We start from the raw sequence: 27,886 nt of genomic DNA on the forward strand, positions 1-27,886 counted from the left end.
GTCACATGGCTAGTAAGTGGCATATTTAATAGCTTTTGACTAATAGGAAGCTAATAGATGTGTATTGTGTTACACTCATCTGTACAAGGGCACTTTACGTTCTTTGCTTACCACCCAGCAAGTTGTTTGACACATCTCGGGTACTTGCTAAATGCTTTGCCAGTGATGATGTGCATCTAAATTTATGTAGGTAGGAGTCATGTCCAATTTGCTGTGCACTAGACATTTTCAAGAGGAGACCATGCTTCTTTTGATATCTTACTCTATAACTACACTATGAGTTTTACTTGGAATCTTTTTTTCTTTTCTTTTTTCCCCAAGGCAGGGTTTCGCTCTCTAGCCCAGGCTGACCCAGAATTCATTATGCAGTTTCAGGCTGGCCTCGAATTCACAGTGCTGAGGATTAAAGACGTGTGCCACCATGCCCAGCTTTACTTGGAATCTCAGGAAAGAAAAATCGGGCAGTAAATATTGATCACAGACAGGTATGGCATTTTATTCTCTAAAATGCCCCAAACTATTGGCTCCATTCTAAGTACCATATTTGCATGGTATTTTGCATATAGTTTAGTCAAAATGCAGAGCGACCTTTCATCTCGCCTTTTGTGACTCCTGCCCTGTGGGTGCCTCAGGGTCAGGCTGTGCTGAGCTGGGTCAGGCTGTTCTGGTCCCAGGTCAGGCTGTGCAAGGGCAGTCTATAGAAATGATTGGCTGGGTCCTGAGAGTGCCCACCCTGAACTAAAAACTCTTTTGGGGTGTTCTTTCTTATGGAAGAGGTGACAAGTTGTAGCCATTCAGCAGGAGCCTCGGGAGGTTTAATTAAGGAGGATTTGTGGAGCTGTTGGTGAGGAGAGGCAAATGTGATTAAGTGACTGGAAAGCAGCCGCAGGTTGGACCAGTCTCACCCTGGGCACAGCGCCAGGAGACAGGCTTGCTTGAGTACCTTCTGCCACTTCTGTCTTTGAAGAGGTGAGGTGACAAACCAGTCATCCCCCGCCAGTAGAGGCACACTGGGAATGAGTGGGGTCCCCAAGGTAGAGCTCTCACAGAAGATTTTTTTTTAATTTTTTTTGTTTACTTTTAGAGAGCAACAGAGAAAGAGGCAGAGAGAGAGAGAGAGAATGGGCATGCCAGGGTCTCCAGCCACTGCAAACGAACTCCAGATGCATGCACCCCCTTGTGCATCTGGCTAACGTGGGTCCTAGGGAATCAAGCCTTGAACAGGGGTCCTTAGGCTTCACAGGAAAGTGCTTAACTGTTAAGCCATCTCTCCAGCCCACAGAAAATATTTGAAAATACATCCTGTGGTCTTAAAGGGAACCTGTGGGTTTGGCCTCTAAAGGTTTTACCAAGGGCCACAGGTGAGAGGGATGGATCAAGATGATAAGACCAGGCCCTGCCTCAAGGAGTTAGCAATGAATTTGACTCCTCCTCAAAGCAATTCCAAATCATCAGGTGCCAACCCCATCACGCAGGCCTGAGCACCAGTAATAACACTTGGGAAGGACAGACTGTGTTGACCAGAACCCTGGGCAGAATGGGTTTGTTGACTGAGCAGGGCTCATGCCAGGCATTGAAGATTATAGGCCTAGGAACATACTTCCCAGTGGCTGAAATGGGAGAAAACCTTCCGGGAAAGCAAGTATGGGCCAAGTATGATGCTCAGATGAGACTTCCGGTCTGGAGAGATGGTTCAGTGGTTAAGGTGCTTGCCTGCAATGACTGACGACCCAGGTCTGATTCCCCAGTATCCACGTAAAGCCAGATGAACTAAGTGGTGCATGCATCTAGAGTTTGTTTGTAGTGGCTGGAGGCCCTGAGACTTCACAGTGATTTGGGCCTTTAGGGGGCTGTTTTGGACTGTGTCTTCAGCCCCTGGGATGCAGAGCACTCGGCCAGTGGGGCAGCTCAGAGGGACAGCTGAACAATCATCCTCCCAGAGAGACAGAACTGTTGTTTGAGTAAGTGTCCCCCAGAAGCCCTGGTGTTATAGGTTTGTTCTCCAGAGTGACACTGCTTGTGAAACTTTTTTCAAAATTTTTTCGTTTATTTTTCTTTATTTATTTGAGTAGAGACAGATGGGCAGACAGAGAGGCGCGCCAGGGCCTCCAGCCACTGCAAACGAGCTCCAGATGCATGCACCCCCTTTGCATCTGGCTTATGTGGGTCCTGGGGAACCAAGCCTCGAACTGGGGTCCTTAGGCTTCACAGGCAAGTGCTTAACCACTACACCATCTCTCCAGCCCGAGGTTGTAAAAAAGTTTTTTTTTTTTTTTAGTTTTTCGAGGTTGGGTCTTACTCTAGTCCAGGCTGACCTGGAACTCACTATGAAGTCTCAGGGTGGCCTTGAACTCACAGCAATCCTCCTACCTCTGCCTCCCAAGTGCTGGGATTAAAGGCATGCACCACCACGCCCGACTCTGAGGTTGAAAAATTTTTAAGAGGTGGAGCCTACTAGAAGGTTCTAGGTTGTCAGTGATCAGGTTGTTCTACCACATGCTCCCATGATGATGTACTGCCTTACCACAGACCCAAGGCAATAGGGCCAAATCAGACAATGGACTTAACTCTCTAAAACTATGGGCTCAATAAATTTTTCCTCACTGTAAGTTGATTATCCCAGGCACTTGGTTCCAGTAACAGAAAGTTAACACAAATGAAATGGTAGTTGGGGAAATAGAAGGGACTGTTAGGAAGTGAAGCTACTACCAAACACAAGGGTGCCACTTCTGATTTAGGATCAGTTCCAAGGACACTAGGAAGTTGATTCTTGAGGGGACTGAAGTGGGGAGAAAAAATCAGAGTAAGAGGTGATCCTGGGTTAACACTGACAACATAAGAAACTACCTGATCTACCTAGAACCTGCAAAGGCTGGCCCTGCTGGAAGTCAGAGGGTGCTCCCACGGATAGGACAGCAAGGAAGACACGGAGCTCGGAGCTGGGAAGCAGAGGTCTTGGCTGTGCTGATGATCCCAGGAGCTCCCAGGGACTGAAAGCTAAAGAAATGAAGGTGGTTGAAGCTGTGAGATCAGAGACAACTCTAGAGGCTTGTAGGGGGGAATCTGTGTGTACAATGAGTGACAGACCAAGGAGACTTCTGATAGCTGTTCTTAAAGGTGGAGAGAGGGAGGTAAGGAAGTGACTGAGTTTCCTGAGGCAGTGGGATGAAGCTGGTTTTAAGAGGGGGAAACCGCACCCTTGCAAGCTAGATGGAAGGCAGGTGGACTGGGCAGATGTGGGAGGTACCGAGAAGAGGACCAGGAGTTGGGAGGCTGGGCAGGGTAACCTGCTCAGAGGATGGTGCAAATGGGTGTACCTATGCAAGGAACACTGGGGCAGCAGCCGGAAGAGGACTGGATGAGCTGGAATTATGCCTCTGTAACAGGGCTGGTCTGCCAGCTTCCATATTTTCCACTGCGATGCTTTTGGAGAGGACGCTTTCTCATGTTTTAGTTGAGACAGGGGCAGTGATGACCTCAGCATGCTACAGAGCCTGGCCTCTTCCTGTGGACAGGCCATCTCAGAAGCCCATTAACACTGGCCTCAGCCTTGCTGTCTGGGGAAGGGGGAAAAGGTTGCATCGTTTCTTCTCGGCCTGACTTATGGGTGGCTCCCGTTCTCAGAGCGTCTCTGCCCTCCACCACTCCCCATGCACTTCCACTTTTTTCCTCCCTCTTCTATCTGGCAACAGCAGCTTAATAGCCTCTCCAAGAGTCGGGTTGGGAAGATGAATGGTGGCCTGTAGGTGCGGTGTCCTGCCTCTCCATTAGGGAGGTGATGGAAGGCAGAGCGCAAAGAATGGATAATCCAGAGAAACACAAACAGACCTATCCGACAGCTCGCAGGGTAACTCACAGCATCTCCATCTGTGCTGGAGTGTGCTGTGAAGACTCAAGAGCCCCTGATTGCTGGTCTAATTAGGGCTGACTTTGAGAAGGCAGGATGCATTTACCAGAGTAGAACAGGCAGCCAGGAGATATTGAGATATACTCAAAATGTTTGCTGTGGAGAGGCAACTGAATATAATAATCACCATATAAACTTGGAGGGCCTATGATGCCTGCCATTATTTGAAGACTTGGCATAATCAATGAATGCAGATACTGTAGGATACCCCAGAACACAACTCCTTTTTGATATGCCTCATGTTGTGTGTTGATTCTTTTTTTAAATATTTATTTATTTATTTGCAAGCAAAGAGAGAGAGAATGGGCACACCAGGACCTTCTGCCACTGCAAATTCCAGATGCATGCACCACCTTGTGCATCTGGCTCTATGTGGGTCCTGGGGATTTGAACCTGGGTCCTTTGGCTTTGCATGTAAGTGCCTTAACCACTGAGCCACCTCTCCAGCCCTGCTGATTTTTTTTTATTTATTTGACAGAGAGAGGGAGATAGAGACAGAGTCAGAGAGAGTATAGGGGCGCCAAGGTCTCCAGCCACTGCAGACAAACTCTAGATGCATGTGCCACCCTGTACATCTGGCTTTATGTAGATACTGGGGAATTGAACCTAGGTTCTTTGGCTTTGCTGGCAAGTGCCTTAACCACTGAGCAATCTCTCCAGCCCTGTGTGTTGCTTCTTTACTGACCAGGTTAACCAAGAAGAAAACTGGGAAAGTTCCTATTAGTAGCATCAGGACTATGATCCAGGATGCCATGGCATGATCTGCCCTTACCTGTCCCCGTATTGATGTGCCCCATGTCTGTGAGCTGATGTCCGTGAAGCGCGGCTCTGCTGCTATCCCAACACTGTCCGATGCTCTCTTTGCACCCTGGGCCTCCATGGACTATAGTTAAAATGGGTAACAGGGAAGAGTGCCTGAGGCAGAGAACTTTAGGCTAAGGGAACCCCCTCAGAGGCTGTGGAAGTAAAGCAGTAAAAAAATGGGGACTCAGGTCTCACCTCTGGCCCAGCATCCTGTGTAACCAACCATTAGCTGCTCACCAAAGCCCTCCAGACCTCCATTTCCCCACCAAGGCCTTTTCTTCAGCCCAGTCCCGCCAATCACTCCAAGAGGAGAAAGGAGCTCTGACAGCCAGTTTTTACTCATAGAGAAATAGGCTATTTCCTGAGAAGGGCCATCACCAGTGCTCCTGGACTGATAATAAGGGCTGGGGATATGGCCCATTCCCCAGGAAGGGGATTGCAGTGTGCTTAGAAGAACCCAGCTCGTGTTTAAGTCCTAGCTACCGACCAGCTATTCAGCCTGGGCTGGTTAATCTTTAACTGTAGAACAATTTCTCTTCCACAGAATAGAACTCAGTACCTGCCTCACACAAAGTGCTTATAAAAGTCAAATAGGGTAAGGTGTGAGAGAGTGTTTTGCAGGCATGGAAATGTCCTGTCACTGGCTGGTGGGGTGGTAAGAATGGTAGAAAAGTCCTGTTCCAAGCTTTATAGACCTGATTTCCAGGGCTGGAGAGATGGCTTAGCGGTTAAGTGCTTGCCTGTGAAGCCTAAGGACCCCGGTTTGAGGCTCGGTTCCCCAGGTCCCACGTTAGCCAGATGCACAAGGGGGCGCACGCGTCTGGAGTTCGTTTGCAGAGGCTGGAAGCCCTGGCGCGCCCATTCTCTCTCTCTCCCTCTATCTGTCTTTCTCTCTGTGTCTGTCTCTCTCAAATAAATTTAAAAAAAATCTTTTAAAAAAAGAGTTGAAATATAGACCTGATTTCCAGTTCCCAGTTTGAGTGTGTGGCTTTAGACAAGTTGTTGAACTCCTCTTCTTGGTTTCATCATCTGTGAACGTGTGCCAGAGAGCTGCTGGATGCACTTGTGTGGGGCCTGGCATGGGACATGCTGCTGTCTTCCCTGTTCCCTACGTGTGGTTCAGCTCCTTCTACTTTTGCCCTCCCAGACCTTTAAGCCAAGAGAAGCTCAGAAGACATCATTGGCACACATTTGCAGACACCCAGCCTATCCTGGCATTTATCTATGGAAATGCCACCTTGTCTGGACTCTCCCCAGGGTCTCATCTTTAGCCACATGTCTTTGGTATCAAGTTTCTTCTTGTTGTTAAACACACAGGTCCTTTGCTGCAGGATGCCTGACTGATCAAATCCATTCTGCAGCCCCAGCAGCCTTAGGCCGAAGGGCACGCTTTCCCTGACTCTCTGAGGTGTGCTTAGCCGTCCTGTAGAAGGTCCTTGGAACAGATGTTCTGGAGAGCACCTCTGCTTCTCTTCTAACCCTTCATGGCCCAGAAAATGGCCTTTTGCTTCCAGTTGCCTCTTTAGCCATTCTGATGGTGCCTCCTCTATGCCACACTCTGGCCAACCTCTGATGCTCTCTGTCAAGGGCATCTGGGAGCCTTATAATACCATCAGCCCCTCATGGCATCTGACGGGATGCCCTACATCTAGGTAGCTGTCCAAGACCCACTGTGATCTGATTTGGTCTTGGTACCCTCTGCCTCAAAATAACGCGTGGCAGTGGATGGACGTGGGGAGTGCAGGTTCAGGGCTGGGGAGAAGGCTCAGTCAGGAAAGTGCTTGTCATGCCTGCGTGAGGACTTCAGTTCAGATCCCCAGCACCCGCATAAAGAACGGAGCACATGGCTCGTACCTGTAATCCCAGAGCTGGGAGGCAGGGGCAAGAGTATCCCTGCAACTTGCTGACTAGCTGGTCTAGCTGAGTTTCAGGTTCAGCAAGAGATCTTATCTAAAAAAAAAATGTGGAGTGAAATTAAGAAAGATTCCCAACATTGACCAAATATGTGACTAGGTATGTGTGTGTGTGTGTTATTGTATATGGAATCTACATTGTGTATGGGTGTGTGCATGTGGAGGCCAGAAGTCAACATTGATTCATCTAAATCTAGCTTCACGTATGTATAAAAATTGTAAAATTGTAATTGTATAAATTAAAATTTTAAAAATGCTTATTTTCAGACAGCACTTCAGATTGGGGGTCCAGAAATCTGAATTTTAAGTAAGTTTCCATAAAATTGTTATGCACAATAAAGTTTGAAAAATATTGGCATGACGTCCCTCTGTTTTCACTGAGGGAGAACTCATGTAGTGAAGCAAACAGATCCCCACGGGCAACTGGCTGAACTTGCACGTGGGCCTCCCGTGTCTCTATGTTACCATTTCCAGATCAAAGCACAGACCACAGACCTGTTATGTAACAAGAGACCACAGACCTCTTTCTCCTCCACAGACTGTAGCGGAAGGAGGTGACCACCGTTAGGAGTCTAGCAGTGTGAATTTGCTTTACCTGTTTCTAACTTCACACAAATGGAGCGCCTGACTTCTTTCACTCAACGTTATTTCAGTGCCACGTACTCTTTTTTTTTAAATTTATTATTATTATTTTATTTATTTGTTTGAGAGTGACAGACACAGAGAGAAAGACAGATAGAGGGAGAGAGAGAGAATGGGCGCGCCAGGGTTTCCAGCCTCTGCAAACGAACTCCAGACGCGTGCGCCCCCTTGTGCATCTGGCTAACGTGGGACCTGGGGAACCGAGCCTCGAATCGGGGTCCTTAGGCTTCACAGGCAAGCGCTTAACCGCTAAGCCATCTCTCCAGCCCTGCCACGTACTCTTAAAAGCAATCTCTTTCCCATCCCATGTGCTTTGGCCTTTCCCAAGATACTGAAAGATATCGGTTTTACCAAGCCCAAACCCTAAACTCCAGCCACCGCAATTTCCTGCCTCTTCTCACCTAGCCTTGTGGAGACCACATCTGAGCGCCATCCTTCAAGCTTTAGCACATGGGGGGCTCAGCAGCTGGGGAGCCCTTGGACCAGCCCCCCTGCCAGTCACCCTCCAGACAGCCACTAAGGCTGCTCATTTGTTGGGTGTGTGTTGCTACAAAGTCCAGGCACACTCCAGATGAAATTGGCCAATTTCAGCTACAAATGAAGAGACAAATGAGATGGAAATTGCACAGAACAAGCCTCGTCCTCGTCTAGGTATCAGTGCTGACATGCTGAGCTGCAGAACCAATTTCCGCCCTCTCCGCAGCTAGGGTCAGAAGGGCTTTCCTAGCACTGGGAAACACCATCTCCTTCCCCCACCCAGGTAGACAGAGGAGCAGTCCGAGAGGCTCCCGGGGAAGCTGGAAAGGATGAGTGTGTGTACATGTGGGTGTTTGTGTGCACGTGTGCATGTAAGGGACAGGGGACAGGGCAGGCAGAGGACACCAGGCAAGCACCAGAGAAACAAGACGGCACAGAAAAAATGGTTCTGTCATTTCCAAAAGAGAAACAAATATTTTAACTATTGACTGTAGAAATGAGCAAGACCTTTGCACAGGAGCTGCGAGCCCGGGGGAGAGAGAGGTGAGGCGATGGGGGTGCTGACAGCGAGGGCAAGGAGATGCGGGAGGAGGGGGCACTGGAGAGTTGAGCACGCTGAGGCCATTGCGAGATGAGGCTGTGCTGGAACAGTAAACAGCAAGCGGGAGAAGAGAAGCAGGGCCTTCCTGGCCCAAGAAAGGTAGCAGGAGGATGCCCTGGGGAAAGAGGCCACGAATGCCTTTGCAGTCACCAGTGTCTGTTCTCTGGTAAAATGTCAACCCAGTGAAGATGGTACAGAAAATCTAGGTTCAAGTCAGTGAGAAATCCAAGCATCACTTGGGGAGGTGGAGATTGGTTCTTGGTAAAATGTCAACCCAGTGAAGAAGAGAGCCAAGAAGCCTTGTCAGTGGTGGCTTAGCATCTCGTGTAAAGAGCCACCAAAGACCCAGGGGTTCTCAGTTGCTGGGACCCTAAGGGATGGATTTTATAAGAGGCAAAGAATACAAATTTGTTTTTATTTCTATGTTTTTAAGTATGATTTATTTATTCATTTACTTATTTATTTGTAAGCAGAGAGAGACAGAGAGAATAGAGGTAGGCAGACAGAATGACCCACCAGGGCCTCCAGCCACTACAAACAAATTCTAGATGCATGCACTACCTTGTGCATCTGGCTTTACATGGGTGCTGGGGAACTGAACCTGGATCCTTAGGCTTTGCAAGCAAGTGCCTTAACCACTGAGCCATCTCTCCAGCCCCTATTTATTATTATTTAAATTTATTTACAAACAGAGAGAATGAGTACACCAGTGCCTCTTAACCACTGCAGACAAATTCCAGACACATGTGCCACTGTGCATCTGGCTTTATGTGGGTACTGGGGAATCAACCCCAGTCACTAAGTTTTGTAGGCAAGTGCCTTAACCACTGAGAAATCTCTCCACCCTGAAAACTTATTGTTATATGAACCCAAGCTAAATACAATTTGAGTAATAATAATAGCAAACACAAAGCACTCACCATGAGCCAAGCTATTCTGAGCATTTCACACATATTAACTAATTTGCACAGTAACTATTTTGAGGCATAAACATCCTATGCATTTCAAAACCATACACAAATGATTTTTTTAATTATTTATTTGAGAGTGACAGACACAGAGAGAAAGACAGATAGAGGGAAAGAGAGAGAATGGGCGTGCCAGGGCTTCCAGCCTCTGCAAACGAACTCCAGACGCATGCGCCCCCTTGTGCATCTGGCTAACGTGAGACCTGGGGAACCGAGCCTCGAATCGGGGTCCTTAGGCTTCACAGGCAAGCGCTTAACCGCTAAGCCATCTCTCCAGCCCCACAAATGATTTTTTAAATTATTTTTTATTTATTTATTAGAGACACACAGAGGAAGAGAAAGAGAGGGGGAGAATACATGTGCCAGGGCCTCCAGCCACTGCAAATGAACTCCAGACGCCTGCACCATCTTGTGCATCTTGTTTATATGGGACCTGAAGAATCGAACCTGGGTCCTTAGGCTTCGCAGGCTAGTGCCTTAACCACTAAACCATTTCTCCAGCCCCGCAAGTGACTTTTGAACTATCTACCACATACATACACCTATCCTGACAGTTGACCCCTGTAAGAGCTCTCTCTACATCAACCTCCTCCCTCTCAGGTGACCCTGATGCAGAAGTCTTGGAAAGTAGTTTGGAAGCATTTTCCAGACCTCAGCAGGCAAACAGGCTCATGTTCCCCTCTTCCCTCCCCTCCCCACTTCCTCTGAGCCAAAGCCCTCCAGGCCAGGCCCTGGGCAAGGTGTTGGGCTGGGAGGAGACACTGGAGACATGGTGGTTAGGGGGAGGGTGGCCAGCTCTCTGGGGACTGCTCTCTGCTAGAATCATGTGTATCACATCACTGTGGATGTTGTTAAGCCATATTGCCACCAGGGAACTAGTTACCATAGCAACAGAGGTACAGGAGACCCTTGACATTCTCAAGGGATACTTCATAGCTCTCCAGGAATCCATGGCTTAGGTACAACCACATCATTTCCCCCATAAAATGCAGTAAAGTGTGACTGAAGAAATGTAACAAAGATGATTAGCAAGGGCATAGTCCCCTAACTCACAGCTGGCCAGGAGCCCTCCCGATACCAATCTCACAGCTTTGCACGTCAGAAGTACAAGCTGTTTCACATAGATCAGGGTCATGACAGCGGAAAACACCTGAGATAAACCTGTAATAAATCTGAAATAAACCTGAGAATGCTAGTATCTGCTGCCCCTTTCAAGCAACAGTAGCTAGGAGTGCATTCTGGTTCAGCATGATGGACTACACACATCCAGAGGTCTCTGTGCCTCCCAATCCACATGAAAAAAAACAGGAATAGGGGCGTGAAAAAGATGTCAGACCACAGGGCCAGGCCAAGCCAATAAGCAACATCCAGCCAGTTTAGGAAGTTCACTGGCTTGGTAGAGAACCTGTTAAAGGCCTGCAAGGAAGTCAGCACATGACGAATGGGCCACAGAAAAGCCCAGAACTTCATGGTCTGAAAGTGGGGCATAGACCAGTGGTACCCCAGGTCGCTTCCTTACCATATCTTACCCCATGGCTGTCCCAGTTTCGCCACACAGTGTCCCAGACAAAACTTGGCTTCCCAAAGAGGCTGACTTCAAGAAGTGATGCCTTGGGGGCATAGGCACAAATGTGAGTGTGGATAAGATACTGAAAAATGGAGCCTTGTTGAACATTTTCAAGTGAATTGAGGAGCCTCTTTGCTGTTTCCTCCCGGTTGCTCTAGAAATGGTGGTAACAGGATACATGGTGATGCTGGAGTGCTGGCATTGAAACCTCCCGCAATTCACAAGCTCTGCCCAAGCACATGGATCCCTTTAATCAGGCTTTCAATTCCTCCCTCATAAATATAGACCATGGCTAAGAAGTACTAAATTTTAAAGGAAAGCATCTAATATATATGTTTGAAAGCATAAGCCAGACTGGAGAGATTGCTCAGTGGTTAAGGCACTTGCCTGCAAAGCCTAACAACCAGGGTCTGATTCCCAGTACCCGTGTAAAGCCAGATGCACAAACTGGCATATGCATCTGTATATAATTCAATTGTAGCAGCTAGAAGCCCTGACACTCCCATTCTCTCTCCCTGTCTCATGTTCTCTCTTCCTCCCTACTTCCATCCCTCCCTCTCTCCCATCTTGGAAATAAATAAATAAAATATTTTTTAAAAAGCATAAGCCATCAGGTATGGTAGCACACGCCTTTAATCCCAGAACTCAGGAGGCAGAGGCAGGAGGATCACCATGAGTGCGAGGCCACCCTGAGACTCCATAGTGAATTCCAGGTCAGCCTGGGCCAGAGTGAGACCCAACCTTGAAAAAAAAAAAAAAAAGAAAAGAAAAAGAAACCTGCTTCTGCTTCTTTTTACAAGAGCAGTTTGAGGATATACTATGCCAAACCAAGGTGGGAAACAAAGATACAAAGATGACATGAGGCTCCACGTAGAAAGACAAATAGAATATTTACCATTCCAGATTAAAAAAAATAAAAAGCCTGAAAGGACAGACATCAAAATATAACCGTGGGGGACTGGAGGGATTGCTTAGTGGTTAAGGCATTTGCCTGCAAAGCCAAAGGACCCACATAAGCCAGATGCACGAGGGGGTGCGTGTGTCTGGAGTTCGTTTGCAGTGGCTGGAGGCCCTGGCATGCCCATTCTCTCTCTCTTCCTCCCTCCCTCTTTCTCCATCAAATAAATAAATAAAAATAAAATATTTTAGGGCTGGAGAGATGGCTTAGCGGTTAAGCGCTTGCCTGTGAAGCCTAAGGACCCCTGTTCGAGGCTCAATTCCCCAGGACCCATGTTAGCCAGATGCACAAGGGGGTGCACACGTCTGGAGTTCATCTGCAGTGGCTGGAGGCCCTGGTGCGCCTATTCTCTCTATATATATATCTGTCTCTTTCTCTCTGTCTGTTGTTCTCAAATAAATAAAAAATAAACAAAAAAATTTTTTTAATAAAATATTTTAAAAATATATATAACAGTGGTAGGCTGGAGAGACTGCTCAGTGGTTAAGGCACTCGCTTGCAAAGCCTCACAGCCTGCGTTCCAGCAGAGTGCTGGCATGAATCAGTGCCTGAATGAACGCACTGTGAGAAAGAGGAGAAAGAAGGAAGAAATGTAAGAAAGAAGAGAAGCCCTCAACAAGGCTTAGGGTTTAGATTTAGATGTAGATTCAGCTACGGCCTGGAGCTTGCACCATTTTGCAGTTAGACTGGCTGACCAATCACTACCAACAGTCCTCTTGTCTCTGCCCACCTCAGTGCTGGGTTGGCAGATGGGTATGGCCACACCTGGCTTTTTATGTGGGCATTAGGTATTGAACTCGGGTCCTCATGCTTGCTAAGTCTATCAGTTACTATCTTATTGCTATGAACAAATTCCTGAACAGAAGCAACTTAGAGAAGGAAAGAATTGTTTTTTTCCCGAGGTAGGATCTCACTATAGCCCAAGCTGACTTGGAATTCACTGTGTAGTCTCAGGGTGGCCACAAACTCAAGGTAATCCTCCTGCCTCTGCCTCCCGAGTGCTGGGATTAAAGGCATGTGCCACCATGCTTGGTGGAAAGAGTTTATTTTGGCTTTCAGTTCCAGAGGGTAGAGTCCAGTCATGTCAGGAAAGACATGGCGGGAACAGGGAGTCAGTTGTCACATCAGTGGTCAGGAAGCAGATGAACAGGAAGTTGGGCTGATTTACTAAACCTCAAGGCTCATCCTCAGCGAACCCCCACTTCCTCCAGCAAGGCTCCACTTCCCAAGTTCCCCAATGATCTCAAATTGTGCCATCAGCTGGGGACACATAAGCCTATAGGGGACGTTCCATAGTCAAACCGGAACACTTAGGACCGGAACACTTAGGAAGTCTTCTCACCCACTGAACCATATGAAGCGCATTTTGACATCTCTGATCCTTATAGCCTCCCTGCAAAGTAGGTATTAATACTCTTGATTGTATGGAAGAGGAAACTGAGGCCCAGAACAATTAAGTTGCCAGACAGCAAGCAGATAAGGAGACAGACTTGGTCCTACGTCGGTCTTCCATGCACCTCTCTGCCCGCTCACCCAAGGCCCAAACAGATCCACTGCCCCAACCCCAGCAGCTGCCCCAGGAGGAGGTGGGAACCACAAAGATGGGGTAGCAGCTGCTGCGGCAGGTCCCTCTGCCCACTTCCTTCTCCTCCCCCACCCTGACACACTTCAGGTGCAAAGAGCTACTGTTTGGACCCGCATGAAGCTGTCCAGGGCCTTTGTCTTCCCCTCTTCCCAGCCTCCTATTGTCTCCCTAATTAAAGTCATCTTGAAAAACTCCCCCTGCTGTGCGCCGTTTGGCAGCCGCAGACCAGCACCCCAGCTGGGGCAGGCACCTGGTACCTCGGTACTTGGAGACACCTGGGCACCGGTGGGGGCAAGCTGGGGAAGAAAGGCAATGAGGAGAAAGGAGGCAGCGCAGGGCAGGACAAGCAGTGGAACCTCTCTGGCTGCACAGCTGAGAGAAGGGGGTGAGGCCCTCCTCCTTTGGCTCTAAGTGCTCAGTCTCCATGCCATGTTCTCCTGGCAAGTCTCCAGCAGCCCGTGTATCTTGCTCCTGTGTCTGACAGAGCTGCCCTCAGGATGCTCCCGCCTCAGAGTATTTGCCCTGCTGTCCCTTCTGCGACCATGGGTTTGCCCTGGGGTGGAGAGGTTTCAGAGGATGCAGGACTTCAGTGCTAAAAATTAGGAAATGGGAGAACCGGGCGTGGTGGCACACGCCTTTAATCCCAGCACTCGGGAGACAGAGGTAGGAAGATTGCCATGAGTTCGAGGCCACCCTGAGAATACGGAGTGAATTCCAGGTCAACCTGGACTAGAGTGAAACCCTACCTTAAAAAAGTGGGGGGATATGGGCTGGAGAGATGGTTTAGCCATTAAGGTGCTTGCCTGCAAGTCCAAAGGACCTAGGTTCGATTCTCCAGGACCCATGTAAGCCAGATGCACAAGATGGCGCATGCCTCTGGAGCTCATTTGCAGTGGCTGGAGGCCCTGGCTTGCCCATTCTCTCTCTCCTCTCCCCCTCTGTCTGACTCTGTCTCTCAAATGAATTAAATTAAAGGGGGAATATGATGGAGAGTGGAGCTTCAAAGGGAAGTGGGGGGAGGGAGGGAATCACCATGGATCATTGTCTACAATTATGGAAGTCATCAATAAAAATAAATAAATAAATAAATAAATAGGGGGCTGGAGAGGTGGCTTGGTGGTTAAGCGCTTGCCTGTGAAGCCTAAGGACCCCGGTTCGAGGCTCGGTTCCCCAGGTCCCATGTTAGCCAGATGCACAAGGGGGCGCACGCGTCTGGAGTTCGTTTGCAGAGGCTGGAAGCCCTGGCGCGCCCATTCTCTCTCTCCCTCTATCTGTCTTTCTCTCTGTGTCTGTCGCTGTCAAATAAATAAATAAATAAAAATTTTAAAAAAAAATAGGAAATAGAAACAAGTTGGTTTTCCCCTACTGTGGTAAGATGTCCCCCATAGGTTCATGTGTTTGAACTCTTGGTCCCCAGCTAGTGGCAGTTTGGGGAGGTTGTGAAACCTTTATGAAGTGGGACCTTTCTGAAATAAATGGGTCACTGGGGACAGGCCTCGAGGTTTTATAGCTCAGTCCCACTTCGTGTTTGCCATCTGCTTCCTGTCTGCCTGAATGTGACAAGCTGGCCCTCCCGTGCCTTCCTCACTGTGCCTTCACAAAATAAATCCTCTCCTTCCTTAAGCTGCTGGCCAGACATTTGTGTATAGAAATGAGAAAGCAACTAATACCTCCTCTCTCGACTTCATCATCTCTCTGGCCTCAATTCACAAACCCCTCCTCAAAGAGGACACTCAGGAGAGAAGAGCACCAAGTCACCACCCTATTACCCTGGTTAAGATTTTAATTGTCGGGCTGGAGGGATGGCTTAGCAGTTGAGACATTTGCCTGCAAAGCCAGAGGACCCTGGTTTGATTTCCCAGGACCCACATAAGCCAGATGCACAAGGTGTTGCATGTGTCTGGAGTTTGTTTGCAGTGGCTGGAGACCCTGGTGTGCCCATTCTCTCTCTTCCTCCCTCTCCCCTTCCCTCCCCCCCCCACTTGTAAACAAATAAAAATATTTTGATTGTTTCCGGGATGTGTCACCACAGCTGTAGTGGCTTAGAGTGAGTCACCCATGTGTGTTAGGACGTGGTCCTGTACTTCAGAAGTCCAACTGGGATGACTGGCTGTTTTCTCTGCTCCACGTTTCAAAAGGACAAACCACGGTGGGGGCCGTGGAGGAATCTGCTTCTGAGCTCACTTGGGTGGTTGGTGGCATCAGGTCCTATTGTGGGGCCAGCACCCTTGTTCCATGCTGGCTGTCAGCTGAGGGCCACCCTCAGTTCCCAGAGGCCTCTCTGCTGTGCTGTGCACAGCTTCCTAAGCCTTAGCACCAGTAAGAAGGCACAGTGGGCATCCCTGTTCTGCTCCCAGCTGGAGAAAGGACCCCTCTCTGACAGGTTCAGGTGATCACGCCCAGATAACTCTAACCATTCTAAATCTAAAGCCTGTAACTTTAATGGCATCTTCCAGGCGACTTTTGCCACGTAATTTAACAGTCACCGGGCTCCAGAGAGGTTTTGGAAGGCTCTTCCGCCTACCAGAGTACCTTCAGACCCTCATTCCCTCACCACTTTTCACTGACATGACCCCTCACCCCATGCCACCTCCATGAGAGCAGTGACTGTGTCCCCTTGGGCGCTGCTTGGCACACAGTAGACTATTGGGCTTGGCAAGTGAGTGAGTGAACACTATGGTGGCCATTAAATGCCTGGGGCCATGGAGACAGGAACATCTGGCAAACCCAAGGAGGCTGACGGCAGGTAGGATCAAGCAAGCCAATGCTCCCCCCAACTCTGACTCCTTGCCAAAGCTTCCCACACAAGCGAAGATTACTTGGACCCAGACCGTCAGTCTGTCCCTGAGTAAGAACCAGGAAGAGCAAAAGCCACTGTCACTGCCCCACGAGTGGTGGCCAGGTGCAGGCAGGGCCTGCCTCCCTCCACTGGGTTCAAAGCTAATCCACCTGGGACTTACACAATTAATTTCCCCAATCTGCAAAGCGATCAGCTTCTGAGGAAAAACAATTAGCCCACTGCAAATTGTAATTGTCATCTCACTCCTGATTTTAATTTGGACTAATGAGGGCTAAATGATTCCGTCTTCCTCCCTCTCCCACTGCCCCCAGGCCTGGGTCCTCACCTGCCGGTGGGCATTTAACCCTTCGCTGCCTGCCCTGCAGCTGGGGCTGAGGGACCTTTTAGAGCTGGCACGGTGCCCAGGACAGGTGCAATAACAGGGGAGAGGGAAGAGAGCCTCCAGCCCACATGGGAGCTGCCTATTTACAAGGTTCATAGGCAATCAAAGTTTTATTGAACAGAATTGACTACCGGCTCACTTCTTGTCACAGCCAGTTACCTCTAGCAGTCCCGTCTCCAGAGGCCTACTTCCAGGAGCGTCTGTTGGCTTTCCTTTGACCAGAGAGTCTCCACCTGGTCTTGCTCCCCGCACCTGCCCTGCCACGCGCCTTCACATCTGCTAGCTGCTAGGGGTCAGCGTGGGAAGTGGCCTTGGCCCGGCAAGTCTAACCCCACCTTCTAGTAAGCAAATTTAAGCCAAGAGAGATGTGATGGTTTGAATCTGATGTTCCCCTATAAACTCATGTGTTTTGAAAACTTTGCCCCCCCCCCGCCCCAGCTGGTGGCAGTTCGGGAAGTGGGATCTTGCTGACAGAGGTGTGCTGTTGAGGGTGGACTTTAGAATATTACGGGCCGGGCGTGGTGGCGCACGCCTTTAATCCCAGCACTCGGGAGGCAGAGGTAGGAGGATCACCATGAGTTCAAGGGCACCCTGAGATGACAAAGTTAATTCCAGGTCAGCCTGGACCAGAGTGAGACCCTACCTCGAAAAACCAAAAAAAATAAAATAAAAATTAAGGGCTGGAGAGATGGCTTAGCGGTTAAGCGCTTGCCTGTGAAGCCTAAGGACCCCGGTTCGAGGCTCGGTTCCCCAGGTCCCACGTTAGCCAGATGCACAAGGGGGCGCACGCGTCTGGAGTTCGTTTGCAGTGGCTGGAAGCCCTGGCGCGCCCATTCTCTCTCTCTCCCTCTATCTGTCTTTCTCTCTGTGTCTGTCGCTCTCAAATACATAAATAAAAAATTTTAAAAAAAATAAAAAAATAAAAATAAATAAAAAATTAAAATTAAAATTAAAATAGAATATTACGGCCAGCACCCCCCCTTGCCAGAGTTCAGCTCCCTCTCTTGCTGCTGTTTTCCAACTACCGTGGCAGAGGCGGCGTCCGGCCTCTGCGCGTGCTGTGCATTCCCCTGACATAAACTTCCCCTGGTGACTATAAGCCAAAATAACAACTTGGCTCCCACCAGCTGCTTTTGGTAAGTGCTTTGTCCCAGCAACATGAAGGTATCTACGACACGAGGGAAGGACCTGGGTCAATGGCACAGCCCTGCAGGACACCAGAGTCATCCCTGTTTTCCGCCAGCGCTTGCGTCATTGTCCATCTCCTCCCCCACGCGCCTCTCGCAGCTCTTGTTCGTGGCCTGTACCTAACACAGTGCCTGACATATTTGTGGGTACAGGAAATGGGAGAGAAGCAGTCTGAGGGTGCGGGTCCTTGTGTTCTTCTACCATCACCTCATCACCCACACCTCACCCCCACTTAGCCTCATATTCCAGCTCGCTTGTTGATTCTTTCTTCCACCCAGCTTCTGCCCCTGCTGCGGAAGGCGCTCACCCTCTCAGTCGCTGACGTGAGCGTGTGTTTGGAATCAGAATCCGAGTGTTAACCCTGGCTTTGACTTCGGTAGGCGACACAGCTCATGCAGGGCCCTTGCTGCAGTCAGAGGAGCCATCACCAGGGTGACCTTGAGATCTTGAGTCTCGGGCTTTGCTTCCGAATAGTGGGGAACGTGGCGTCTGACTGCATGGTAGCAATGCCCCTTGTATAAAACATACCGCACATAGGAGGGGACTTTGTGGTTGCTTTGGGGCGGATGCACTGAGTGAAGATTCTTGGGGGCTGGAAAGTATAGGGGTTCAGAAGCTGGGAAGGAAGGGACTTCCTACTTGCTTTCCTTTGGTCCTTGGATTGAAGCAGCCATCAGGCCTCTTCCAACTCTGACAACTCTGACATGCCACGAGTTTGCAATGAGACTTACACCACAGGGGGCAGCCTGTGGGAGAACCCCCCCTTCATTTGCCTCCTACGATTGCCCCTTCCTCTTTGTCCCTACTGCCAACCCCCCGGCCCAACCAGTTCCGGCCCTGTGCCACTTCTCAATGGTTCCACTTGAGCCAGGTGCCCAAATTAGAGGTGGGATTTGAACCTAACGCTAATACACAATGAATGCTAGCCCTGCTCCAGGAGAAGCAGTACGCAATCCACAAGTGGCATGTTAGTGATTGAGTTGGTACATTAAACAAGTGAAAGAAACAGGTGAGGCTAATACCATGAGGCCCATATATAAAAATATTGTTTCAAAATGTAATCAGTAACCTACCTATTAGCGAGATTATATTACATTCTGCTTTCACATTACAAATTTGGTGCGTTTTACGTGCATAGCCCACCTCCGTTCCAACCCAGTACATCTCGGCTGCTCAGTGGCCACATGTGAGGACAGCTCAGGCCGTTGTTCATTCTTGCTGCTGCCCCTTCTGCTCAGTCATCACACGACTCAGTGTAAAAATCCAAGCCAGGGCTGGGGAGATGGCTTAGCGGTTAAGCGTTTGCCTGTGAAGCCTGAGGACCCCGGTTCGAGGCTCAATTCCCCAGGACCCACATTAGCCAGATGCACAAGGGGGCGCACGCATCTGGAGTTCGTTTGCAGTGGCTGGAAGCCCTGTCGCGCCCATTCTCTCTCTCTCTCTCTGCCTCTTTGTCTGTCGCTGTCAAATAAATAAATAAACAAAAAAATTTAATAAAATAATTTTTAAAACTCCAAGCCAGCTCACCTGCCCTGCTTCCCTTGGACGTCCAGTTGTTCTGGCCTCTGCTGTGCTCCTTTGGGTGGCCTCCCTTTCTTCTTACCTGCCCGCCTTCCATCTCTTTTGTCCACCCCCTTCCTCTCCCTTCTTAGCTGGCCTAAAGCAAGCGTTTTTATTAGACAAGAAACCTTCAACTAGGTGAGACAAAGGTGGTGACTATTCCTCATTCACATTCAGGTTCCATCTGAGGTTTTGGCCTGTTGAATGGCACCTCTATCAAAACATCACATTTGGAAATGTCAGAGTGGCTTTTGATAAGTCATCCATCACCCTGATGGTGGCTGACAGACACGGTGACAGTGTGGTATATCTAATACACTGTGGAACGCATCTTTTGCGATGGCATAGTATGTTACTTATTCAATGTGGCATGAGATCTCCTGAAGGAAAGAAACGATTAACCTTGCTAGGCCAGGCTCCCCAAGGCCTTTTTGCCCCCTTTCCAGCTTCTGTGGACTCCTTACTCATTTTGTAGCTGGAGTCTGGCTCTTCCGGTCACTGCGGGCCAGCTCGGTGTGCTTCCTCCGCCACTGCAGCAGCAGTCCAGCCAGCCACCCTCTTGGCCACCCTGCGACACACCGGGGAAATGCATAAGCATCACGGGGCTGAAGCGGTGACTCAGGGGCTCAGAGTGGCCTGAGAATGGCCTGGCTCTGGGCTCCTGTCACAGCTCAGCCACGCAGGAAGGGAGTCCGGCCTCCTCCTAGCCCGAGTTCCCCGGCTGTGACTGCCTGCCCTGTAACTCCCCGCCACCCCCTTTCCTCCCACCTCCGAGAGGCCCATCTAAACTAAGCCATCTCTGTTTCCTCTCAACTTAAACAGAAACAAGAGAGGTTGTTTTTGAAAGGAACATTCATTAAAAACTAAAGAAAAATACCAAAAAAAGCACAGCAGTAAGTGCTAGGTTTCTTCAGGGTCACATATTTCTGATCCAAAGCAAGACACTGTGTCCCTCAGGAAATATGCTGGTTACATCTAAGCTCCCTCACCTTTCCCCATGTCTGGGCTGTCCCTCTTCTCTCACACGGAGGGCTCCTCACTTCTTCCTCCAGCCTGCCTCCCCACAGTTAGAGTGGAGACCCTGCTCATGCCCAGTGGGATGGCAGGTCACTGACTGGCCAGCATTGTCACTGAATTAGAGGAGTATCTGTTTTGGAATCATTCTGAAGCTTCCTGTCAGTAAGAGAGTAACCCCTGCCGGGCGTGGTGGCGCACACCTTTAACCCCAGCACTCGAGAGACAGAGGTAGGAGGATCGCCGTGAGTTCAAGGCCACCCTGAGACTCCATCGTGAATTCCAGGTCAGCCTTGGCTGGGGTGAGACCCTACCATGAAAAACCAAAAGAGAGAGAGAGAGAGAGAGAGAGAGTAACCCCTATTTCCAAGGGTCACCCTCACATGAAGTCACATAGTGGAGGTCCCTTGGAAGCTTAAGCTCTGAGATTGTGGCCCAAATGCAGCCTTGCTACAGGAAATGGCTGACCAGGACCTTCTCAAGAAGATCAACTCATCCTCCATCCATTCCCTTATCCACCCACCCACTCATGCATCCATCCACCTTTCCCCCCACCACCCACCCATACATAATCTCCCTACCCACCCATAGATTCCTCTATCCATCTCTCATCCATCTGCCCCCCCACCCATCCCTACATCTGTCCAATGACCTGCTCTCCTAACTGCCCACTCAGCCACCCGCCCATCCTGCTGTCTGGAGAAGTATCAAGAACCAACACCACACTGATACAGTTCTTCAGAGTACGCTTCGCCTGTCTCCTCTGGGGGTTGTGTTGCAGTTTCCACAGAAGGCAGCATTTATATGGAAAAAAAAAAAAAAGAAAGAAAAGAAAAACATCTTGCTCCGGGGCTGGCCCAGGCTGACTCCTAAGTTAGCTGTACGCAACTTCTTGACGCCTTCTAGCCAGTACCTTCCCTGAGTTCCCCCAACTATAGGAGATGACTGAAGGATGTCAGTCTTCCAGAGGTAGACCTAACTCTTCAGCGCTCATGCTTCTGAGACCTTCCCCTTGTCTCTTCCCTGTCCTTTCTCTGTCCTGGGGAAGGGTCAGAAGGCACCTGTGCCAGGGCTTGGAGAAAAAAGGTACAGAGTCCATAGGGAAGGTCACCTCTGTCCTGGAACCAGTACACCCCCAAGCCCTGTCTATACCCATGGCCAGGTCTGCTCCAGTAGGACCCTAGCTAGCCACCCTGGACCAAGCGCTGCCCCCTTAGGAGGAAGCTTCCATTAAGGATAATATTCCACACTGTTCACCCACCCTGCCCTTATTGGCAAGCACTGCCCATGCGCAGCCCTGTGCCCTGAGAAGCCGGGCCTGGAGAGGCAGCCGAGGCCACAAGGCTAAGTGCTAGTGCCCCAAGGGTAGAAAGTGTCACGAAGATGGCAAAGGCTGGATAATTGAGAATTCCCAGAGCAGAGAATGGAAGGACATTCCAGAACAACCGATTCAAAGACTTTGATGTGCAAAAGAGAAAGCAGCCTGTTCCTGTGAGTTCAGGGGCAGCAGGGGGAGAAGAGGAAGGCAGGTCCGATTGGGGAAGGGTCTGCCCTTGTCACAAGAGGAACAACTCTCATTAAAGCATTTGCCTGCATAGCCAAAGGACCCAGGTTCAATTCCCCACGACCCACATAAGCCAGATGCACAAGGGGGCGCACGCATCTGGAGTTCATTTGTAGTGGCTGGAGGCCCTGGAGCGCCCATTCTCTCTCTCGCTCACTCTCTCTCCCTCTTTCTCTGTCAAATAAATAAATATCTTAAAAAAAGAAAGAGAGAGAAGAGAGAGATTGCTTAGTGGTTAAGGCACTTGCCTGCAAAGCCAGAGGACCCAGGTTCAGTTCCCCAGGACCCACATAAGCCAGGTGCACAAGGAGGCACATGCGTCTGGAGTTCCTTTGCAGTGGCCAGAGACCCTAGTGGGCCCATTTCCTCCCTCCCCCCCTCTCTGTCTCTGTAGTAAATGAATAATAGGAAGAAAAGACGATGAGATCAGAATAAAAAAGAGACTGATTGAGGGGGGGGATATGATGGAGAACGGAGTTTCAAAGGGGAAAGTGGGGGGAGGGAGGGAATTACTATGGGATATTGTTTACAATTATTGAAGTTAACAATAAATAAATAAGAATAATTTTAAAAAAAAAAAGACAGAAGGGACAAGAGATGCAGGGATGCAGGACAGCCTGGATGGCAGCTGTGGGATATGAGGGACTGGCTCCAAGGGCAGCTTCATGCAGGAGAAGCCATGAGGACTGGCGGACTCCAGCCAGCAGCATAGGGAAAGTGACTAACCCATCATTCCCATCTGACCAAGCAGCCAGTCCCCTGGGGTCCCTCCTTCCCCCATACTGTGTTGGTGCCAAAAAAATGATAGGGATTCCCATGTCACATACCCATGTTTACTGGAAAAGGAAACTCATTTATTGAACACAGTGTATGTCAGATCCTCTGCATTGTCTTCAGTACTCAAGATAACCTTATGAGGTACTGTTCTCATTTTCTGATGTAGAAAGTGACACTCGGAGAGATTAAGTAGCTTGTCATACAGGGTCACACAGCAGGGAAAAGGTCAGGGCATGATTTGAACACAAGACTTTACGGTTGACAGCTTTGTTCTTTTGGCCATGTGGAAAACATTTGGTTCTTCCCAAACCTGGTCTTCTAGCCCCTTGGGGCTTAGGAAGAATTTATATGACACGGAAGCTGTTTTCATCATTAGAAGGCTGTCACCACAGTGACAGGAAACAGTAGATATGGAGTTGTCACAATGGGAAAAATGAGGCGCTCTGGAAGGCACTCCATCAACACCCCTATAGCAGAGCTGCTGTGCCCCCTGGCGCAGGCTCCTCAGAATTCCGCTTTAGCTGTAGCCCCACTTGGGTTCTGGCCCTCGGCAGCAGGGGACACCCAGCCTCCAGGTCCACTCCTGAGTCAAGAAAGAGGAAGTCACGGGCAGCCCAGGCTGGCCGAGGGAGCGGGGACGAACTCATGGGCGGAGAGGCAGCTGAAAGCACAATCAAGGCTGTGTTGTGGTTGGGCGTGGTGGCGCACACCTCTAATCCCAGCACTGGGGAGGCAGAGGTAGGAGGATCGCCGTGAGTTCGAGGCCACCCTGAGACTACATAGTGAATTCCAGGTCAGCCTGGGCTACCAGGAAAAACCATAAAAGAAAAGGAAAGGAAAGGAAAAAAGAAAAAGGAAAATGCTGCAGCTGCAGCTGCACACTGACACATTTGCAGCAATCCCCGCCAGGCCTTGAAGCCCAGCTGAGGACTCAGGTGGCTCCAGAAGCCTTCACTGGAGAGCAGAAGCTGCTCACAGGGTATATTTGTGACAGAGTCTGTCTCTCCCTCCGACCCCTCCCTGCCCTGAGACTCCCAGAGCAGTCACAGAAGCCACCACCGCCACCAAGTATGTGGCCAGCATCCTGTGTGGGAAGGGTGAAGCTGCACTCGTGAGCACTTTGGGTGATCTGTCCATCACAGTGTGGGTGGGCAGCCAGGCATCAGGAGTGGGCCCACGTCTGAAGATCTGTCATGTTGTGAGCCCCTCAGGATTCAGGCTCTGGGGAGCCCTATATGCAAGGCTCTCAGAAGAGGCATTGCAGGAGGAAAGAAGTTGTGGGATGATGCCGCAGACTTAGTGCACAGTGCTTATGCTCAGGGCTCTCCACGTGTCTACCCTGGGGAGGTCTCAGTGCTTGTGCTCAGTGCTCTCCACGTGACGACCCTGGGGAGGTCTCAGTGCTTGTGCTCAGTGCTCTCCACGTGACTACCCTGGGGAGGTCTCAGTGCTTATGCTCAGTGCTCTCAACGTGACGACCCTGGGGAGGTCTCAGTGCTTATGCTCAGTGCTCTCCACGTGACGACCCTGGGGAGGTCTCAGTGCTTGATGCTTAGTGCTCTCCACGTGACTACCCTGGGGAGGTCTCAGTGCTTGATGCTCAGTGCTCTCCATGTGACTACCCTGGGGAGGTCTCAGTGTTTGATGCTCAGGGCTCTCCTTGTGACTACCCTGGGGAGGTCTCAGTGCTTATGCTCAGTGCTCTCCATGTGACTACCCTGGGGAGGTCTCAGTGCTTGATGCTCAGGGCTCTCCACGTGACTACCCTGGGGAGGTCTCAGTGTTTGATGCTCAGGGCTCTCCTTGTGACTACCCTGGGGAGGTCTCAGTGCTTGATGCTCAGGGCTCTCCACGTGACTACCCTGGGGAGGTCTCAGTGCTTGATGCTCAGTGCTCTCCACGTGACTACCCTGGGGAGGTCTCAGTGCTTATGCTCAGTGCTCTCCACGTGACTACCCTGGGGAGGTCTCAGTGCTTGATGCTCAGGGCTCTCCACATGTCTACCCTGAGGAGGTCTCAGTGCTAGGTGCTTGATGCTCAGTGCTCTCAACGTGGCTACCCTGGGGAGGTCTCAGTGCTAGGTGCTTGATGCTCAGTGCTCTCCACATGTCTACCCTGGGGAGGTCTCAGTGCTTGATGCTCAGTGCTCTACACGTGGCTACCTTGGGAAGTTGCTCTACCTCCCTGGTGGGAAGCCTGGCTTCTTATTAGAGTCACATAATTACTTGTTTAAACCAGGCATTTGGCACGTAATGACTCCTTGCTGGGACCAGAGAAGCCATCAGCAGTTCCCTGCAGGGGCTAGCCCTGTAGGACGCTAGGACGCAGTCTCGACTGGTGCAGGAGCACTGGCAATCCTGCATAAGCAGAAGTGGCCTTGCAGGGGCTCAGAGGGGGACAGATTGGTGGGTGGGGAGGTAGGCTGGTTGCAGGTTGGGCCGCCCCTGTCCTCCCTCTGACCTGCCAGCTCTCCTGAGCACAGGGGCCCCCAGAGCTGCAGGGATGGTGGCATGCATAACCGAGAAGGATGGGTTTGGTTTCTCCTCCTGTCGTATTAGAAGAAAGCCATCTGACCCACAGCACCGTCGTCATGAGAGGGCTGTCACCATAGTGACAGCGACAGTAGATGCGGAGGGGAGGGAAGACCCTGCTTTATTTGCTCTAGAGCTTTCTGCTTATACACTTTCATGTACCTTTCTCTTCAGGGGTCCTCATGACCACACAGTAGGTGATGAAAAGTGACATCCTTGCCATCACAGTGCCCCACTCAAAGTGCACCAGCTGTGCAGCCTTGGGTAAGTTACCCAACCTCTCTGAGCTTCCATTTCTTCCCCACATGATGACACTATGACTGCCAGGCTTGTGTGGGGGTTAAATGTTCTTCAAAGCTTTATCGTAAGCATTTAACAAATGATGCTTATTACAACGTAGAGCAGATATTCTTCATCCCCATTTTCCAGAGGAGAAGAAATCGGGAATGGTAACATTGCTCCATAGTTTCCACCCAAACCAGATTTCCTAGTGCCGAATGTCACTGTCTTCCTGGGAGGTCTGCGTGGTTGTGCAGTTCCTTTTTGGTTCCCCCCTGGAGCACCTCTCTCCTCCCTGGCCTGCCCACACCCTGTCTACACATTCAGAGACGGCTCACAGGTGTCACTTGGTGCCAAAGCTATGGTTGTCTCTTTCAGGTGGGGGCAAGGGAATGTGGGTTGGTAGAGATGACCCAAGTACCAGGCAGAAGCCTCAGGGCCTCACCAGTAGAAGAAGATGGTGACTGGTGAGAAAAGGGGACAGAAGACTCAGGGACAGAGTGGAGGAGGAGGAAGAGTGGAGGTGTAGGCTTCCCCGCTGCCACACAGCAGCCAGGAGGTGAAGCCCACCAGCTCCCTTTCTGCAGTTCCCGAGAGGTCCAGGGAGACGGGAACCTTCTCTGGAAAGTAATGACAGCACTGGTGTGCTTTCTGTGATCTGGACAGTAAACCCTGCCCTCCACTTCACATGCTGAAACCAAATCACCAAGGCATGGCATTCAGAGTTGGGGACTTTAGGAAATGATTGGATTTTAGGCCAGGCCTTCAGGAATAGAATTAGTTCTCTCATAAAAGAGGCCCCAGCGGGCTGGAGAGATGGCTTAGCGGTTAAGTGCTTGCCTGTGAAGCCTAAGGACCCCAGTTCGAGGCTCGGTTCCCCAGGTCCCACGATAGCCAGATGCACAAGGGGGCGCACGCGTCTGGAGTTCGTTTGCAGAGGCTGGAAGCCCTGGTGCGCCCATTCTCTCTCTCTCCCTCTATCTGTCTTTCTCTCTGTGTCTGTTGCTCTCAAATAAATAAACAAATAAAAAATGAAAAAAAAAAAAAAAGAGGCCCCAGAGCTGCCTGGTCCCTCCACCTATGTGAGGGCGCAGCAGGAAGATGGCCTCCATCTGTGAACTAGAAGCAAGCCCTCCTGGCCCCTGATCTACAGGTGACGATCTTGTAGATCCTAGTTTCAAAGGTGTGAGAAAGAAGATCTATTGTTTATAAACTCCTCAGCTGGCCTGGAGACATAGCTTAGCAGTTACAGCACTTGCCTATGAAGCCTAAGGACCCAGGTTCAATTCCCCAGTACCCACATAATCCAGATGCATAGGGTGGGGCATGCATCTGGATTACATTTGCAGTGGCTAGAGGCCCATTCTCTCTATATATCTGCTTCTTCTTCCTCTGTATTTGTCTCTCTCTCTCATAAATATATAAAATAAAAACTCCTCAGTTTATAATACTTGGTGATAACATCCAAGCAACTATGTAATACAGTAAGACAGTGACTATGAAATGAAATATGTAAGCTCCTAGTTGAAATCTATCTCAAAGAAGCTATTGGCATAATTCTGTCACATATATGTATGTGACTGTACGTAGTCACATTTGAGTGACAGCTGGCTTTTGCTCCTTACTAGCTTCATGACTTTGGGCAGAAACCTACCCTCTTTTATCCCCAGTTGCCTTACCTGCTTGGTGGGGTTAACACAACAGATCTACAGGGATTGGCATAAGCAGCTAGTGGCAGGTGCCTGGCAGAGAGCAGCCTGTGATGAACCATGCATCCATTTCAGCCGTGCAAGGCATGGATTAGCACCCCCTTTCTGGAACTGAGGAAATGGAGCCCAGGAGGACACGCCAAGATACAGATGCGGAGGGCAGGGGACTGTGTGGCCCTTCTCCACGGTGCCATGCCCACGTGGGCTCAGAGGAATCCAGACTGGAAGGCAGTTCTTTCCCTTTGCTCAACCAGTTCCTGACACTGGGGTACACAGCTCTGGCTCCATTTGAGGTCACGCCAGGCTGACCAACTCGGAAGGCCCTTAAGGCCCAAGAGCCCAGGCTACACACCCCTGGGCTTTCTCACAGGAAGGTGTCACAGAGACAAGTTGGGTCTACCTGGCCCCAGGGCCCCACTCCACCTAGTGCCTTGGAGTCACTGTGCCTCAGAGCATCCGTGTGCTTGCTGTTCAGGCAGATGTGGCCTGGCTTCTCTGCTTATGCAGCCAGCAAGGCTTTGGGCAAGTTGCTTCACCTCTGTGCACGCCAGCTTCCTCATCTGTGAAGTGAGAGTGCAAAGGGTTCCTGTTGCCAGGGTGTGAGCTCCGTGAAGTGATGTCCGGGAGCCCTGAACCCAGTGCTGACCCAGGGCTCTGCTT

At 50.1% G+C, this 27,886-nt stretch overlaps 1 protein-coding gene across 1 annotated transcript in view; it reads left to right on the top strand.

The window, feature by feature from the left end:
* Lrrn2 (leucine rich repeat neuronal 2) overlaps nucleotides 1-27,886 on the top strand; it is a 71,687-nt gene that overhangs the window by 20,044 nt on the left and 23,757 nt on the right. Inside the window, exon 2 of the mRNA XM_004663560.2 lies at nucleotides 25,413-25,502. The gene's annotated coding sequence lies outside the window, so the exon portion shown is untranslated. The remainder of the gene's footprint in view (nucleotides 1-25,412; nucleotides 25,503-27,886) is intronic.

The sequence above is a fragment of the Jaculus jaculus genome, chromosome 1, assembly GCF_020740685.1.
Source record: "Jaculus jaculus isolate mJacJac1 chromosome 1, mJacJac1.mat.Y.cur, whole genome shotgun sequence".
Taxonomy (NCBI): Eukaryota; Metazoa; Chordata; class Mammalia; order Rodentia; family Dipodidae; genus Jaculus; species Jaculus jaculus.